At 38.4% G+C, this 18,290-nt stretch overlaps 1 long non-coding RNA gene across 2 annotated transcripts in view; it reads right to left on the bottom strand.

Moving 5' to 3' along the window:
- LOC108586359 overlaps positions 1 to 18,290 on the bottom strand; it is an 81,838-nt gene that overhangs the window by 30,432 nt on the left and 33,116 nt on the right. For both annotated transcript variants that reach the window (XR_004183985.1, XR_004183986.1), the window contains exon 2: positions 1,392 to 1,656. This is a non-coding gene — a long non-coding RNA (uncharacterized LOC108586359). The remainder of the gene's footprint in view (positions 1 to 1,391; positions 1,657 to 18,290) is intronic.

The raw sequence follows: 18,290 nt of genomic DNA, 5'->3' as shown, positions 1-18,290 counted from the left end.
CACTAAATTAAAAAGTCATCTGCCAGTGTTAAATTATGATATGATATAGCCCATTGAAAAAATTATTTCCCTGTACCTTTAAAACCCCATTTAAATAAAATGAAGTTTTAAACCAAATACAAAAATTTATTTCTAGCCACAGGGGGAATAAAAGCCATTCACAAGTAGTTACTAACTTTTCACCTTATTGACCCTCAAAGAGCTAGTGGTACCACCACCTAGTAGCAGTGTGACCTTGGGCAAGATAATTAACTTCATAGAGCCTCAGCTTCCTTATCTGTAAAATGGGATAATAAAAGTATCTACTTTATAGGGAGCTGGTGAAAAATAAATGAGCTGGTGAAAAATAAATGAGACAATATATGTAAGTACCTAGAATAGTGCCTGATACATAAAAGTTTTCAGTATATCTTAGCTATTAGTTTTTACTTTTGAAAAGATATTTCATTATTGGTAAGATATTACAATATTTTTAAAACTGGTTAATAGAAACGCCACCTGTTTCTCCAACTCATGTCTAAGAAAGTTGTTAACAACACAATCCTCTGACAGCAAGATGAGAAAATTTGTCCTTCACGTCTCTATATTTTTTCAAAAACCATTGCTTGGCTATTATTTATATTTTTGAAATATTAAACATCCAAAAGTTTTAAAGTATGTGTGTTTGTTTTTATATGGTTTCTAGTCCCTGGCAGATTTTTATGAGTCGTTGGGTGACTGGGCAACTCTCTCAATGTCCTTCTTTCTGTTAGCTTCTAATGCTTTTGCCAGCAAAAAAAATGCTGGGTGCAGTTAATCATAGATGCGCACGATTGTGGTAATTCTTTCATTCTAAACACATATTGCTTTTCCTTAACTCCTCAGCCTACCTCTCAACTTTGCTATGGTATAATATTAAAGCAAAGGTTTTGAGCAGTTTTAGTACAGGTGAGATCTGAGGTAGGAGGTGGGCAGGTTGGAAGGAGAGGCAGTCTGTATTCTATGAACAAGTTTAGATATTATTCTGTAGGTTACAGAAGGTTAATTAAGGGCCTTAAGAGTGGAGTAATAGGAATTGTTTTGTTGGCAGGTAGGATGGGCTGGAGGCAGTAAAACTGGAGGTGGGGAAATCAACTGGAATAAGCCCACTAAGACATGATACGGGTTTAGTCTGGAGCATTATGAGTGAGAATGGAGAAGGGCTGAAAAAGTTGAGATAATATATAAGATAAACAGTAAATTAGGACATAAAGTCCAATTAGATATAATGGAATCTAGGAGTTTCCTAGTAAAAAAAAAAAAAAAATAGTTTCTTCCTCTGTAGCACAACTTACATATTAATATAAATTAATCACAACAGTATGTGCGTATATCTGCTGGTTGTTAATCTATTGTCTCAGTTCCAAACTCACCTGTGATGCTGGGGCTGGCTCTCTGCAAACCACGTTTCAGCTTGGCCTGATGGTGCCATGCTAGACTCTGCCAAAGGGCGCTAGAGGGAGAGCGGAACTCGAGAAAAGGGAAGTGATCGAGTCCTTCCTGTTTGCTTCCTGTTCCTGCAGCATCACCCGCGGTGCATTTTCGCCCTGGCAGCCTGCGTTGTTCCAGTTTCCAGTTGTTTTTCTCCCTGCAGAAGCCTCCTCCTCATACACTCACCAGCCAATCAGCCGCCTTCTCCTGGGAAGTTTGAGTTCAGCTTAAAAGGACTCCTACTCTAAACTTCTCGATGCTAATGACCCCAGTTTCTTCCCTGTGTTTCTCCCATGCCTAGAGATGAAGCCTGCACTCACTCTCTCCATATTATGTCCATGTTCCTATTTGCCTTTTCAGTCCTCTAACACCAATTTCCCATATGACGTTTTGTCTGTTAAAATAACGGGAGTGATTTTGTTTTGTTCTCCTGATACAACATCTTTTCCAAATTCTTTCCTACTTTGTTCCACCCAGTTTAGGTGTTGCCCATTGTCATATGTATTTACACAAAACAAATATTAGAGGAGTGAATGAATGAGTGGTTACCATCTAGGGCGGTGGTCCCCACCCCCTGACCACGGACAGATACTGATCCCTGGCCTGTTAGGACCAGGGCCATGCAGCAGGAGGTGAGTGGGGAGGGAGCATTATTACCTGAGCTCCGTCTCCTGTCAGATCAGCATTGGCATTAGCTTCTCATAGGAGCACCAGTCCTATTGGGAATGGTGCATACCAAGGATCTAGGTTGTGGATCACTATGAGAACTTAACTAATGCCTGATCATCCAAGGCGGAACAGATTCATCTCCAAACCATCTCCTCCCACCCCTTGTCTGTGGAAAAATTGTCTTCCACAAAACTGGTCCCTGATCCCAAAAAGGTTGGAGACTCCTGATCTAGGGGCCATCGGAATTACATACCTATCAAAAATAATGAAGAGAATAAAAATTTGGCCACCCATGGTTAACATTAATAAATCTTGGCATTTATGACAGAAGGAACACCATGGAAGAAAGGGTACTGGACTTGGAGTCAAAAGCCCTTGTTTCTGTCTAACCCCTCTACCACTACCACTTGCTGTTTGGTATCTTAACTTCTCAGTACCTTGATTCTTATTAGTGCATAACTCACAGGATTTATTGAAAAATCAACAAATAATACAAATGTCTTTTTGATGAGTATATGACATAAATGGATGCACACAGTATCTCCTTTTTCTTTTAGTCTCCCTCTTTATTTTTCTGTTTGATACTTACAGTTCTCATAGTAAATTTGGGCAAAAAGTTGTGTAAAAATAATAATGATACTAACATTTGTGGAATGCTTATGTGCTAGACACCATGCTAAACATTTTACATATATTGAGTCCATTGGTCCTTACCAGAACCTGATAGTGTCAATATTATTATTATCTCCATCGTATAAAAAGGGAAACTGAGCCAGAACTTTGAAATTGTGCCCATGTTAAGCTTTACTTAGAAGACAGTGGACCTAGAATTTGAACCTATGTGCTTACACTCCAGACCTTGTCCTGGAAAGTTTCCCAGTTCATTTAATGTCTCAAAATATGTTTATAATAGAAAAAGAATTGAGTGTGTTGAGAAGAGCCCCCTCCTTTGAACAGAAATTATCAAGCAGGTAATTATATTAAAAAGTATCACCAAAAATTCAATTCAAATACAACTCCTAGCATCAACCCCTCCCAGCCAAAAAAATACAGTAAAAAGATAAGAATGAGGGAAGAAAATTATCCTATTCTGAAAAGAATAAAATACACTTAAATGCTGTAAATTTAATAAAGAGCTTTTTTAAGGTGGAGCATTCAGAAGGACAGCCATAAAAACCGTTAAAGGTTTGGGCAATATATGCATGAATCATTCTAACAGCGATTTCTCAGGCTCTGTTCATTTCACCCTTACTTTTCTGTCTTTCCCTAACTTGTGATTTTGGGAAGGGTCTATAAAAATTCTAACATAATTTTCTCTTTCCAAATGAAATCGCAAATTATGAAATCATGATTCACAAAATAGGTAAAACAGTATTTTCTATACAAAGTTACGCATTGACATTCATAATCTTTTCTAAACAGCCTATCAATAAGAATATATATTAATATTTTGATGGTTTCTAGTGTGTTAAAATTTGGCATATATTCCGTTGAATGTGTTTTCTGGTTTTTAATTCATTTTAAAAAAATAATTATTTAAACATATTTCAAACACTTGTCATAAATCTTGCTGAGCCCCAGAAACAGCTCTGAGGGAGTGTTACAGTTTGGAAACCGCTAATGAAGGGAAATGCAGGCTTCCAGCCGCTCACTGCTCACTCCATCCCAGTACATAATGAGATGCCATTCTCCCCTTCCTGAGTACATTTATGCTGGCCCACGCTCCTGGCAAGGGAGCAGGCGTCAGGCTCCATCGATCTTAGACACACAGAGAGTCACTTATCCATATGCTTAGGGTGTTTGACGCTGTGTCCCTGCCCAGTCATAAATTAGTCACTTTCAACTAGTGACTGTGAATATGAAGGAGGCATTTTCTGAAATATGGATCTTGTTTGAACAATTAGAGATAGAGAAACTAATAACCATTTTTCCAAATTTATTATGTAGCTAAATGAAATAGCTTCAGTCTGTGGCCTCTATACATACTAATGAAAATATCCTACCTCTTAAACCTACTCCCAAAGTCTCAATTCTAAAATGAGGAGAGCAGATGTAAATAAACTGAAAAATTTGCCTCTCTTCTTTTTCTTTTCCTTTACTATAAGAAGGTCACTCTGCCTAATTTGTAGACTTACATATTAGAGTCAGAAGAAAACTTAGAAATAAGGCAGGCTGGTGTCTTGCAAGAATTTCCCAAACAGTATTTCTTATGACCTTGGATTGAACATTCTAGTGCAAAGAGTTTCCTAATTCTTCATCCCACCCTTGGAAGACAGGAATTTATTAGAAAGTTCTCTCGTATTGCATGTGCTACAGTTTAGTCAATTATTAGTTGATAAGTATTCACGTTGTTTTTAAGCCTTTGCAGTAAACATATTTGTATGTATATATGTAATTCTAACTTTATTTCATTAAAGAAGACTCCTGTAAGTAGAATTGACAAACCAAAGTATATGTGTGCATTTAAGATTTTTTAAAAATAGATAATGCTATATGACTTTTCAAAAAGGTTATGGCAATTCGTATCCCAACAATGTATGACGGTGACTATTTTTCCACTGGATTTTATCAAACTTTTGCCTATGCACTGACTGGAAAAATATCCCATTATTATTTTAATTTGCATGCCATGATCACTGCTGAGGTCAAACATCTCTTCATATGTTCATTTGTTATCTGTGTTTGGTCTTCTGTGATTTCTTTTTCTTTCTGGTTAACTTGTTGGCCTCTTTTTCTTTGGATGGTTATATTATAAATTTGAAAGAATTCTTAGTTAATTAAGGGTTGACCTTTCTACTGTTACCATTAAAACTTAGTTGCTGTCTTAGCCCTTTAGGCTGCTGTAAAAAATATAAACTGGGTAGCTTATAAACAACATGAATTTATTTCTCACAGTACTAGAGGCTGGGAAATCCAAGACCAAGGCACCAGCAGATTCGGTGTCTGGTGAGGGCCTGCTTTCTCATAGATGGTGCCTTCTCACTGTGTCCTCACATGGAGGAAGGGACAATTGAGCTCCGCTGGGCCTCTTAATAGAAGCACTCATCCCGTTCCTGAGGGCTCCATCTTTATAACTCTCCCAATATCATCACCTTAGGGTCTAGGATTTCAACATGATTTTCGAGGAGACACAAACATTCATATCATAGCAATTTCTAGCTTCTTACTACCTTGCCTTACCTTTTCTGGACAAATTCATTTTTCAGTGATTCTCTTGAGATGTGACGCTTTCTCATAAATAAATATCTTACCCTAGTAATTCGTATAAGGCAGGACCTTGCTACTCAAAATGTAATCCATTGACCAACAGAACCAGCATCTCCCGAAGTTTATTAGACTGTAGAATTCCAAGCCCTACTCCAGACATGCTAAATCAGAATCTTAAGTTTTACAAGATACCCAGCTAATCTGTATGCACATTAAAACTTGAGAAACACAATAGTAGAGCATAAAGGGCCCATAACTCCTGCGGTTGACTTCAGTATCTATATTAAGATTACTAAAGTTTTGTAGATCATGGTAATGAAGTTCTCTATTTGGTTTTCAAACAAACTGTTGCTAAACTGTTTCTTTAGTTTATTCAAGGACATCTTGTCCCTAAATGCAATATTTTGTCATTATCTTCATTAAATTTCATCACATTTCTTTCCATTCGTAATTCTGATTTATGATACTTTTTCTACATTTTCGTGTAGAAGCTCTCATTATCCAGTTTTTGGGGAAATTAATATAAAATTTTTAATAAAGAGATGTGGTAGGGCCCCAGATTAGTCCCATTATACTCACTTTCCTTTGTCTTATGAACATATGAAATCCAGTTAAGATGAATTTTAAGACTAGTCTTATGGGAAAAGAGAAGGAAGAAAATATCATGTACAACATTTAACTGAAGATATCTATGTAAGTGGAAGTACTACAGTGACTTTGATCCTGTTTACAAAATAATCACCTATTGACCCCTTGCTCTCACAGGCTGCTTGTATGATAGATCCAGGCATCAACTTAGGGCTGTGTTGCTGCCCCAAGGCAGCGGTGCCTGGAAATCATTACTGCAATGATGACTAGGCCCATAATATTGCAAAGTTCCTAAATGCAGTAGAAGGCATCTGAGAGCCAAAGACAATTTGTTTTTCAAAAGTTTACTGATCCTCTGGTCTGGACAAGATGTTGTAAATCTGTTTCTTCCTGTTCCGCCCCATTAACTACAACTAACTGTGAGCCCTTGAAATTACTCAAGAGATGGCTGAAAGAGAACTCTGAAAGGTGATAAGAACAAGGAAAACTGGTGTGGGATGCTAGTCTGGAGGAATAGCACAGTGGAAGGGCGTCTGATGGGCCCTACCCACCACAAGAAGGCAACCTAGAGTTGGTATTTTCTGACCCCCAACCTACAATAGAAGATAGCCCAAGTTGGCTCATGTCTCTCTCACATCAAAAGAGAATCTCTCTGACAATATCTCTCTGAAACCAGCGTGACACCAGGGCAAGAGGAATAGACCTAGAATCCCTGCTAACAATAGGTGTCTGGGAAGCACTCCCCTTTTCTGCCAGGTGGCCAAGTGGTGACTATTCTCCTGTGTTGAAATATACCAAAGCTAGAGGGAGAAACAGGCAAGAGGGATGCAGCCATAATAATTGGCCAGGCCTCTGGAAGCTTCTTTGGCCACAGGACCCTGCCCAGGAACTCCAGGGCAACACTGGGGCATATTATGTAAGAGGATTATGCCACAATAGGTACCTGGCCTAGGAAGCTCCCCACCTCCAAGTGCCTGAGGCTCCTTCCCCACTGGGACACACGGGAACAGGCAGGTAGAACCAGCAGAAAGGACCCAGCCACACAAATGGTTTGGCCCAGAAAGTCTCTTTGTCCCTGAGACCTAAGTTCTTCTTCCATAGAGAGACAGAAGCAGCCTAGTCTAGGGAAACCCCTTCCACTTTCTTCAAGCAATACGAACAGGAACCAGTGGAAGCCCCAGTGGCACCAGATAAACCAAGCAAGCCAAATAACAGCCCAAAGCTCTGAAAATTAAACTGCTATTGGAATCATAGCCTTCAAAAGTAGGCCAGGACCTGTGTGCTAAACCTAAATAGGGTAACTGCCTGCTAAAATAGATTTAAATAAGACCTAGCATCTTCTAATAAAATAGACAAAATGTCCAACATACAATTTAAAAACACTGGCTACACCAAGAACTAAAACATCCACAATTTCAGTAGGAAAAGACAATCAACTATGCTAACACTGAGATGAGTCAGACGTTGGAATTATTTGACATGTATTTTAAAGCAACTGTCATGAAAATGTTTCAACAATAAATTGCAAATTCACTTCAAACAAATGAAAAAATAGAAAAATCCCAGTAAAGAAATAAATACGTCAAGATGAAATTTTAATTTTTTTTCCTGAAGTAGCCCATAGGAAGACAATAAAAGATAAACAGAGGAAACAAAACCAGGATAAATGAACAGAAAACAAATAATAAAATGGAAGCCCTAAGTACCCTAAATGTACATTGTCTAAATATACCAATCAATGCTCAACTATATACAGTCCATAAGAAACTCACACCAAATTTAGTGACATAGGCATGTTGAAAATAAAAAAAAGGAAAAGTGGAAAAAGATTATCATGCAAACATTAACAAAGAAGGCAGAATTGGCTATATTTATATCTGATAAATTAGACATCAGAGCCAAGAAAATTGCTAACAACAAAGAGAGACTTCACATAATGATAAAAGAATTAGTTCACTAGAAAGTCGTATGTTTACATACCAAGCAACAAAACTTCAAAATACACATGGCAAGAACCAATAGAACTGAACGGAGAAATAGATACACACACAACTATAGTTGAAGACTGCCATACCCTTCTCTCAGCAACTGACAGAATGACTAGAAAGAAAATCAGCAAGGATATAGAAGATCTGAACAACACAATACACAATATAAATGTCAAAATAAATCTATATGGCAAAAACTGCAATTACTTTTTAACATAAACGAAGATTCCATCTCAAAACAGTAAACTATGTACCCTTTTCAAGTGAACACAGAACATATACTAAGATAAACTGTATGTTGGACCATAAAACAGACACCAACAAATTTGAAAGAATTAAAACCATACAGAGTATGTTGATAATAGAATCACACTGGAAACCGATAACAGAAGACAGGAAAATTTCTAAAAATAAGAAAACTTAACAACATGCTTCTAAATATTTCATGGGTCAAAGAGGGAGTCTCAAAGGAAATTAAAAATATGAAAATGAAAATACAACACATCAGAATATGTAGGAACTATCTGAAGTAGCACTGAGAGGGAAATTTATAGCACTAAATGCTTACATTAAAAACAAGGAAAATTTTCAAATCAATAATTTAAGTTCTTACTTCAAGAAACTAGAAAAGTAAGAGAAAAATGAGCCCCTGATAAGCAGAAGGAAGAAAATAATAAAGATCAGAGTGGAATTGAATAAAATTTAAAGCAGCAAAATGACAAAGAAAATCAATGAAAATAGCTAATTCTTAAAAAATTTAGTAAAATTGATAAACCTCCACCAAGACTAACAAAAATGAAAAGGCAGAAAGTAAAGTTATATCATTACAAATCCTACAAGATAATAATGGAATTCTGTGACCAACTTTATGATCATATATTTAACAGCTTAGAATAAATCAATCAACTTCCCGAAAAACCACAAACTGGGACATGGATGAAGCTGGAAGCCATTATCCTCAGCAGACTAATGCAGAAACAGAAAACCAAACCCACATGTTCTCACTTATAAGTGGGAGCTGAGCAATGAGAACGCATGGACACAGGAAGGGGAACGACACACACTGGGTGGGGCCTGTTATGGGAGGGCAAAGGGTGGGAAGAGCATTAGGGAAAAGAGCTAAGGCATGCTGTCCTGTACTTGTACCCTGAAACTAAAAAAAAAAGTTGAAAAAAGGTCAGTTAGGGTCACTTACAAGCTATATAACTAGAAAAAACAAAAACAAAAACAACAAAAAAATGCCACAAACAACCAAAATTCAATCCAGATAAAATAGGTAATACAAATAGCCCTACAACATTTAAAAAAATCGAATTCATAACAAAAAATATGAAAAAAAATCTTAGGTCTATGTCAGGTGTGGTGGCTCACACCTGTAATCCCAGCACTTTGGGAAGCTGAGACTGGTGGATCACTTGAGGCCAGAAGTTCGAGATCAGCCTGGTCAACATGGTTAAACCCCATCTCTACTAAAAACATAAAAATTAACCGGCCATGCAGATGTATGCTTGTAACCCGTTACTCTGGAGGCTGAGGAATGAGAATCGCTTGAACTCCAAGGAGGAGATTGCAGTGAGCCAAGATTGTGCCACTACACTCCAGCCTGGGTGACAGAGTCTCACTCTGTTATCCAAACAAAGCAAAACAAAACTTTAGATCTAGATGATTTAACTGGAGAATGCTACCAAATACTTAAGGAAAAATTAACTCCAATTTTATAACCACTTCCTCCAGAAAATAGAAGAAGGAACAATTTTCAGCTCATTTTATCTGGCTGGTATTGCCCTGATACCAAAATCAGACAAAGATAGTAAAAAAAGAAAACAACAGATCAATATCCATTATGAAATTAGACAAAAATTTCCTTAACAAAACACTAGCAAATTAAATCTAAAAATGATTTAAAAGAATTGTACACCATGACCATGTGGGACTTATTCTGGGTATGCAAGTCTGGTTCCTCATTCCCAAATCAATCAGTATAATCAACCATATCAACAAGGTTGATAACACTCAAGAAAAATTGTATGATCATATCAATTAAAGCAGAAAATGTATTTGAAGTCCTGGTGCAGTATCCCTAGCACTTTGGGAGACCGAGGTGGGAGGATCACTTGAGCCCAGGAGTGCAACATCAACCTGGGCAACATAGTGTGACCCCATCGCTACAAAAGATTAAAAAATTAGCTGGGTATCGAGGCACGTGCCTGTAGCCCCAGGTACTCAAGGGTCTGAGGTAAGAGGATTGCTTGAGCCCAGAAGATTGAGGCTAAAATGAGCAGTGATCATGCCACTGCACTCCAGCCTGAGTGACAGAGTGAGACTCTGTCTTAAAAACAGACAGACAAACAAACAAACAAAAGTAAAAGAATTTGAAAAAATCCAATGTTCATTCACAATAAAAAATTCCAGTTAGTTAGGATAGAGGAGAACTACCTTACTTTGATAGGTGGCATCTACAAAAATCTTACAGCTGACATCGTACTTACGCTTTTCCCCCAAGATCAAGGATGTCCATTCTCATCATTCTTACTCATAGTACTAGAGCTCCTAGCATTGCAATAAGTTGAGAAAAAGAAATAAAATTCTACAGATTGAAAAAGAATAAAACTATTTCTGTTTGCAGAGGATATGGTTGTTTATGTAGAAAACTTAAAGAAATGTACCAAAAAGTCCTTCTAGAATTAATGTGAATTCAGCAGTGACTCCACACAAGATCAATACACACAAATAAATCTCATTTTTATATACTAACAATAACATGTGAAATTGAAATGAAAAAATACAATACCATTGCAATTCCTCCAAAAATTAAAATATTTAAACATATATTTGACAAAATATTTTACAGAATCTATGTCTTGAAAATCACAAAATGCAGATTAAATTTTTGAAAATCTAAATAAATGGAGAGACATACTACATAGCTAGATTAGAAGACCCAATAAAGATTTCAATTCTTTCCAAATTGATCTATAGGTTTAATGCAATTTCTTTCACTATTAATTAATTAATTCAATATACAAACCTATTCTATGGTTTATTTGGAATGGCATGGGCAGAGTGATAGACACATGTAACAATGAAGCATAATAGAGAACCCAGAAATAAACCCATACAAATGTGCTGTTTTGTACGGTGCACAGGTACAAAAACAATTCAGTGGTGGGAGGGTAGCTGTCTTTTTGACAAATGATCCTGGAGCAATTGGACATCTATAGGCAAAAAGATGAACATAAGCAAGAAAACTTCATGCCTCAACGAAAAATTAACCAAAAATTGGATTGTAAACATAAATGTAAAATGTAAAATTACAAAACTTCTAGGAGAACACAAAGAAAATTTGAGAATTTAGGGCTAGGCAAAGAGTTCTTAGATTCCATGCAAGCAATACAGTCCATAAAAGGAAAGATTGATATATTGAACTTTATCAAAATAAAAACGATTGCTATGTGAAAGCCCGTGTTGAAAAAAGATAAAAGACGAAAGATGAAAGACAAGCTACGCAATGGAGAAAAGATTAGCAGACCGTATGTTCAATAAATGACTAGTACCTAAGATGCACAAAAAACTATCAAAACCCAACAGAACAAAATGAATCAATCCAATTAGAAAGTGGGCAAATGTGTGATGTTTGGATAACAAATTTGGTATATTTACAATGGAGCACTACGTAGCAATAAAAATGAATCAAATACTGAAGACAAATCATAGAAGATCTCGAAAACATTACAATAATCAAAAGAGGTCAGAAAAAAAGAATATATGATTCCATTTATATGATGTTCTAAAACAGGCAAAAGTCATCCCTCATGATGGAAATCAGAAGAGTGGTTGTTTGAGACAGTTGGATTGTCTGGGAAGGGGCACAAGGGAACTGTTTAAATTTATGTAAATATTCTCTATCTTGTTTGCAGTGTGGGTTATGTGGTATGCCTTTGTCAGCATTCACCAAACAAACTGTACATTTATGATCTGTGCATGTCTTTTTTTTTTTTTTTTTTTTTTGAGACAGGGTCTTACTCTGCCACCCAGGCTAGAGTGCAATGGCATGATCATGGCTCACTGTAGCCTCAACCTCCTTGGGCTCAAGTCATTCTTCCACTTCAGCCTCCTAAGTGTCTGGGACTATAGGCATGCACAATCACACTTGCTAATTATTTATTTATTTATTTATTTATTTATTTATTTATTTATTTTGTAGAGACGAGGTCCACTATGTTGCTCAGGCTGGTCTCAAACTCCTGAACTCAAGGGATCCTCCTGCCTCAGCCCCCCAAAATGTTGGGATTACAGGTGTGAGCCACCACGTCTGGCTTGTGGATGTCATTTAATGTAAATTATGCCTCAATAACAAAGCATAAAAAATAAAACAAAAAGCAAGAAAAAATTATATTTCAAGGATAACTGAAGATGCCTTAAAGCTCAAATTTCTGTCCTTCTGGAGACAAAAGATGTTAGAAAACCATCTGACCCTCACCCGGTTGAGTCATCAAATCCAGTGCACAATCCAAGGACATAAACCATAAAAGGTAAACAATTACCTTATGGAGTAGACTCAGCAACCACACTGTTACTTACATCATGCATTGCTCCTTCTCGTCCTTCAGTACCACAGCTTTGTCCTTCGCTCCAATTAGTCATCGAGTAACTTGTTCCTGTCAACACTGGACTCCCTGCCTGGTTTACTTCTATCTTGTCCTGAGCACACTTGTTACTCACTTAACCTTCCTTCCTTTTTTCTTACTGAGTCCCATCAGGTTGTGCATGATGCTGTGTGTCATACTTCCCAGGACTGCCAACACTTGGTAGACAAACACAGAGCTACCTCCCTCAGCTCTGATAGACTCGTGGCTGTTCTGCTTTTCTCACATGCTTGAGGAAAGAGAAAGCCTGCCCAAGGTGTAGAAACTAGCACAAGCAAGCTTTATTTTTCAACCCAGGGACCCAGGCAAGTCTTGTTTTGATGCCCAAGACAGATGTAATTGGGAGGAGGTAGGAGATGGAAGAAAAGACCAGGAGATGCCAAGCCCAATACCAAAGCATCATTAAATTATTTCCTTTAAGGACTCTCTTCAGGATTATAGTTTTGAAGGATATTAAACTAGCCTGACCTATAGCTTTTGCACAAAGTGAAGTGTTACAAAAATAGCACAAGCTGGGACAGGGTGCAGTGGCTCACGCCTGTAATCTCAGCACTTTGGGAGGCAGAGGTGGGCAGATCACCTGAGGTCAGGAGTTCAAGACCAGCCTGACCAACATGGCAAAACCCCATGCCTACCAAAAATACAAAAATTAGCTGGGTGTGGTGGCGTGCGCCTGTAATCCCAGCTACTTGGGAGGCTGAGGTAGGAGAATTGCTTGAACCCAGGAGGCAGAGGTTGCAGTCAGCAAAGATCGTGCCACTGCACTCCAGCCTGGGAGACAGAGTGAGTCTCCATCTCAAAAAGTAAATAAATAAATAAATAAAAATAGCACAAGTTGTGTCATCGTAGAGAGCCAGGTTCAAATCCTAGTTCTGCAACCTATTGTGTGCATATCTTTTAGGCAAAGTATTTTACCTCTCTGAGTCTTATTTTCTACATCTGTCAATGAGATGAAAGCAACACTTCCCTGACAGGATTGAATTTGATTTAAATGTTTATTATTTGTAAAGCATTTATCCACCATTGCTGGCACATTACATGTGTCCATTCATTCATTCTATTAATTTCATTTGACTCTTTATTTATTAACTCAACATGAGCATATTTAATGACATATATTGAGTGTTTTGTATATGTTAGAAACTGTTTTCAGATGTATCAGTAAAGTCCCAACCCTAATGTAACTTACATTCCATATGGGGAGGCAGGCAATAAGTAAGTGGATAAGCATGCGTTATAATGACAGAGTGATAAGAGCTACAAAGGAAAGTAAAGCATGGTAGGGATATGGAAGGTGGCACAAAGTGCTATTTTTGGTCAAAAACCCCCTCTGGGGAGATCACAATTGAATGGAGACCTGACAGATGTGAGAGAGCAATCTACTGGAAATTTGTGATTCCTTTCCCCTTTGCTTCCTGGAATGATTGTTGATAACAGAAAACTTATCAAGCATGCTGACTCCATTCAATGGTCTGTTCAGTTAACTATGTAACTATGATCATTTTTAGATAAATGGACCTAGATCAGAACAGATGTGTTTCTTTATAACTCAATTCTGCCACGAGCCCCGTCAATAACTATGAAATATTTTGAAAATTAATAGTATTGCTATACTAAATAAATTTTTTAACAAAGGATGCCCAGAGAATGTTTGCATGAGGAAGGGTGGAGCAGTTTCTACTGGTCAAAGTGGAGAGGTATTAATGAGCAATCAGACTAAGTCTCTGTGGTGTTTTTTAAAAGCACCAGTGACTAGGCTATTGCTTTATGAGACCCTGTAGCCCTCCCTGCACTGCCTATCTCTGCTGAAGTGAAGAGCCCTGCAAGGCATGGAGCCAGAATAAGGTCCAGATTTGAATATGTTAGAGATGGCTTTGAGCTCAGACTCATTGCAGATGACAGGTCTGGATTCTTGGACCATTCCTCAACGCTTGACATTCAATGTCAGAGGTCAAGAAAATTCCAACAGTCACCAGTATGAAGCTCTGCTGGCTACATCCTGCTCCTCTGAATATATAGTTGTTTTCACCCTGTGTAATATCATCATGCAGAAATGCCCCAAATTCTTAACAGTATTCAAACTTATGAGAGAGCACCAGACACTGCCAATAAAAAGTCAGGGGGATTCACATGGGATTTTTGGTCTGTGACAGCATTCATCTAAAGGGTCAGGTAGGTTTACCCATCCACTTACCCAGGAAATTATTCTATCTATAACTCAAACAAACTTGGGTTTGAGTTGAAGGCCACTCAAACTTGGGTTACCTTACGAAGTTCAGCATTGCATTCATTCAGAAAAAATACCAGTTTAATGTTTTTCCTAAAGTAGTAAAAAGTAATTTAAATCTTTACAGAAGTTGCTTGGAAAAATGCTACAGGGGAGAAACTCGCTATAGGGCACACTCTACATGTTTTAAGCATCCTCTTTACCTTCATTATTTTTTTCATTGTATTCATTACAGAAAGGAATCCCCTCAAATGTCTCTTTTCTCATCCATCCCTTCTTCATCTCTATTTTTCTTGGCTTTTCTCCCTCACTCCCTCTCTCTCCTTAATTTCACCTTTATTATTAATTGCCCTTCTTTGAGTTCTAGGCTATTCTAATGTAAACTAATTTAGCCTTTCCCTAATTCTTTCATTTCAGCCTCTCTTTCCATTACCTTGATGTCTACAACAGTAATCCAGGCCATGGCTCCATGATTACTAAAGAGTATTTCCTTCTTCACCAGCTGACATGGTTGGGGGAAGCTGTGAATACGTAAATGCTATTATTTTTATTGCTGTGGAAACTCATTTTATACATCTTTTTGAGTGCCTGCTTTGCCCAGCGTCATGGCATACACGCAGTGGTGAAAAAGACAAGTCCTCTTCCTAAGGATATTAAGGATCTTACTGCCATGGTAGGCAGACAGACAGACAAGTTCATAAACTTGTGGTTCTCAACCACAGTGCTGTGAAACATTCACAAGTGAGCAACCGATTTTTAGATCAGGATACAATTTTCTTTGTTGTTCTGTCTGAGGATACAACCTGTCACTATGATATCAGTCAGATGGATTAAACTGAGAAGTTCTTAGACTGGGAAATGTGATTGAGCGCCAGGTGCCACCTTCTCTGTGGGAATGAAACAGGTGAAGCACAGTGTTAAACCATGGCCGAATCAGATGTCTAGTTTACTGACTCACAGGAGAAATGTGCTTTGTACACATGTAAGAGGGAAGGCAGGCAGTAAACAGTAAAACAATGCTGAGGAGAATGTTATAGCTGTGGGTGCTTTTCTAGGCACCATAAGATATTATACTGGAGCAGTGACTGTGTTGTCACTATGGATACTTCTTTAGTGCTGTGTTGAGACTTTTAGTCCCTTCAAGTGACACTTTCCTAAATTCTAGTACTTCTAAGTTAGCAGTAAGACAAAAGAAATTGAGAATCACAAACCAGGAAATTGCAGATGGATGTGGAATTTGACAGGGTGTAATGGGGACTCAGAGGAGGGGAGCCTGGAGAGTCTGCTATGTTTGGGATGAGGGAAGCGAAGGGCAACAGGTACAAAGAGAAGCGGCTTATAAGAACGGTGGCATAGGATTGGCATCTGGGTCTTAGAAATATTGCATTCAGTGGGTTTCCCAGTAGACTTTCCTTTTAAAAAATATGTAAATTATTCCTGTTTATTATTCAGCTATCTTCAAGTAGCTGAGCCAGAATTTGAACCCAGGTCAGTTTGACTTTTCATCGTGAATGCTTCCCACTCTGACATGATACTTCTTGACTGTTACACGCATTATACCTTTGTGGCAGAAACAGAGCCATGAGTGGGTCTCTCATTGCATCTGTTTCTTCCAAGGACTGGGACATTAGGAATGTTTTTTGAATGTCTACTTCAGCAGGGGAGAATTCTGTAAAATCAAGTTTGTTTGTATTGGTTTGGTACCTAGAAATGCTCAGAGTTCCTTCCACTCATGATCTTAAAATGTGTCACAGCAGCAGCTGAGGAGGTGACCGCCATGGTTTTGTGTTCCTGGAGTGGCAGTGTCCAGAGGAGAGTTGGTCTGAGTAGAGTGTAGCTGCTGCCTTGTGCCAGCCCACTCTTCTGTTTTCCACTCTGACCCAGCAAAAGGGTCAACAATGTAGTCAACAGAAAAAAGAGTAGGTTAGGAAACTGGTAAGTACAAACAGAATGGAAGTCCCTGTTCACAGCACTGTGCTTCATTGCTGACTTCTCATCCATGCTATTACCTTTCCATACAACTTCCATTGTCCTTTCTGCTTGGTTTTCTCTCATAAGATTCTGTATGGGCCTAGATTTAGTTATTATAGCCATTGGTGGAGAGCTGGTCCTTTTAGTTTTCTCTGATAATTCCTTTAAATAACTCCCTTGTCCAACAAGGCAAAGAAACTAAATATTTCCATGAAAACAAAAGAAATATGCACAGGAAGAAGGAAGCACCTTTATTTCTTAGTAATTGGAGGCAAAATATAATGCCAGAATATTCTTAAACTCCCTCAGTATTAAAGATATAAATCAACTACCCTCATCTTCTGACTCTTTTTTTTTTTTTTTTTTTGAGATGGAGTCTCACTCACTCTGTTGCCCAGGCTGGAATGCAGTGGTGTGATCTCAGCTCACTGCAACATCTGCCTCCTGGGTTCAAGTGATTTTCCTGCCTTAGCCTCCCCTAACTGGGATTACAGGCACCCACTGCCACAGCCAGGTAATTTTTGTATTTTTAGTAGAGATAAGGTTTCACCATGGTGGCCAGGCTGGTCTTGAACTCCTGACCTCAAGTGGTCTGCCTGCCTCGGCCTCTCAAAGTGCTAGGATTACAGGAGTGAGCCACTATGCCCAGCCTTCTGACTCTTAATAGCAAACAAATAGATGAAAGAACATCTGTCAACAACGTATGATAGTTTGAGAGTCATGGGGGTTTAAGCAATCCACCGACTTTCTGGTATGGATTAAGTCTCAACCCAGCATCAGACACACGCTTGCTCTTACACACCTAAAAATGCGAAAGGATCTTCACTACCCAGAAAAGAGGTTTTAAGCCTTTGTTCAGTCAAAAAGTACCCTTTTAGATGAAGTTTTAATCCAAAGTCTAAGAAATCTAAACCCCTGAAGCAGATAAAAACGAAGCAGCTCTGATCAGGAAAAAGAAGGCATCCTGCCTCCCCTGCCACCCTCTCCTCCTCCTTGGAACTCTGAAGCTCTGACAAGCAGATTAAAAGGCCCAAATCCTGAGGGGGCTTTAAAATGTCTACATTGTCTGGTTCTGAACTACCCTGTCCCTATCATCCCCTGTCTACATTCCCGACTACAAGCTCTAAACATCCAGGTGAAGCCTCCTTATGGGTCTTTATATCGCTCCTGGCAGAATGTTCCATAGACACTTACTGAATTAATGGGTGACTGGCTGTAAATGTACTATGGGCATCTATACATGAAAAGAAGAAAAGAATGGGAAGCCCGCTCTCAAGGGGTCAAAAATTTAGTCAACAGAAAAATAAGAGTAGGTGAGGAAAATGGTTAAGTACAAACAGAATGGAAGTCCCTGTTTACACAAGCAGCAGCCACTCAGAGAACACCTTTATGGAGGAAGTGGCATTTGCACTTTCTCCAAGGATGAATTAGGACTGATTAGGTAGTAAGAGGGCAACTCCTGCTGGTGGAATGCAATGAAGCTGAGACTTAGTAATAATGCCTTTTTGTGGTCAGGAAAGAGACAGTCTGGCAGGAAGGAAGGAC

The sequence above is a fragment of the Papio anubis genome, chromosome 5, assembly GCF_008728515.1.
Source record: "Papio anubis isolate 15944 chromosome 5, Panubis1.0, whole genome shotgun sequence".
Lineage (NCBI taxonomy): Eukaryota > Metazoa > Chordata > Mammalia > Primates > Cercopithecidae > Papio > Papio anubis.
This window is presented reverse-complemented; position numbering and strand designations above follow the sequence as displayed.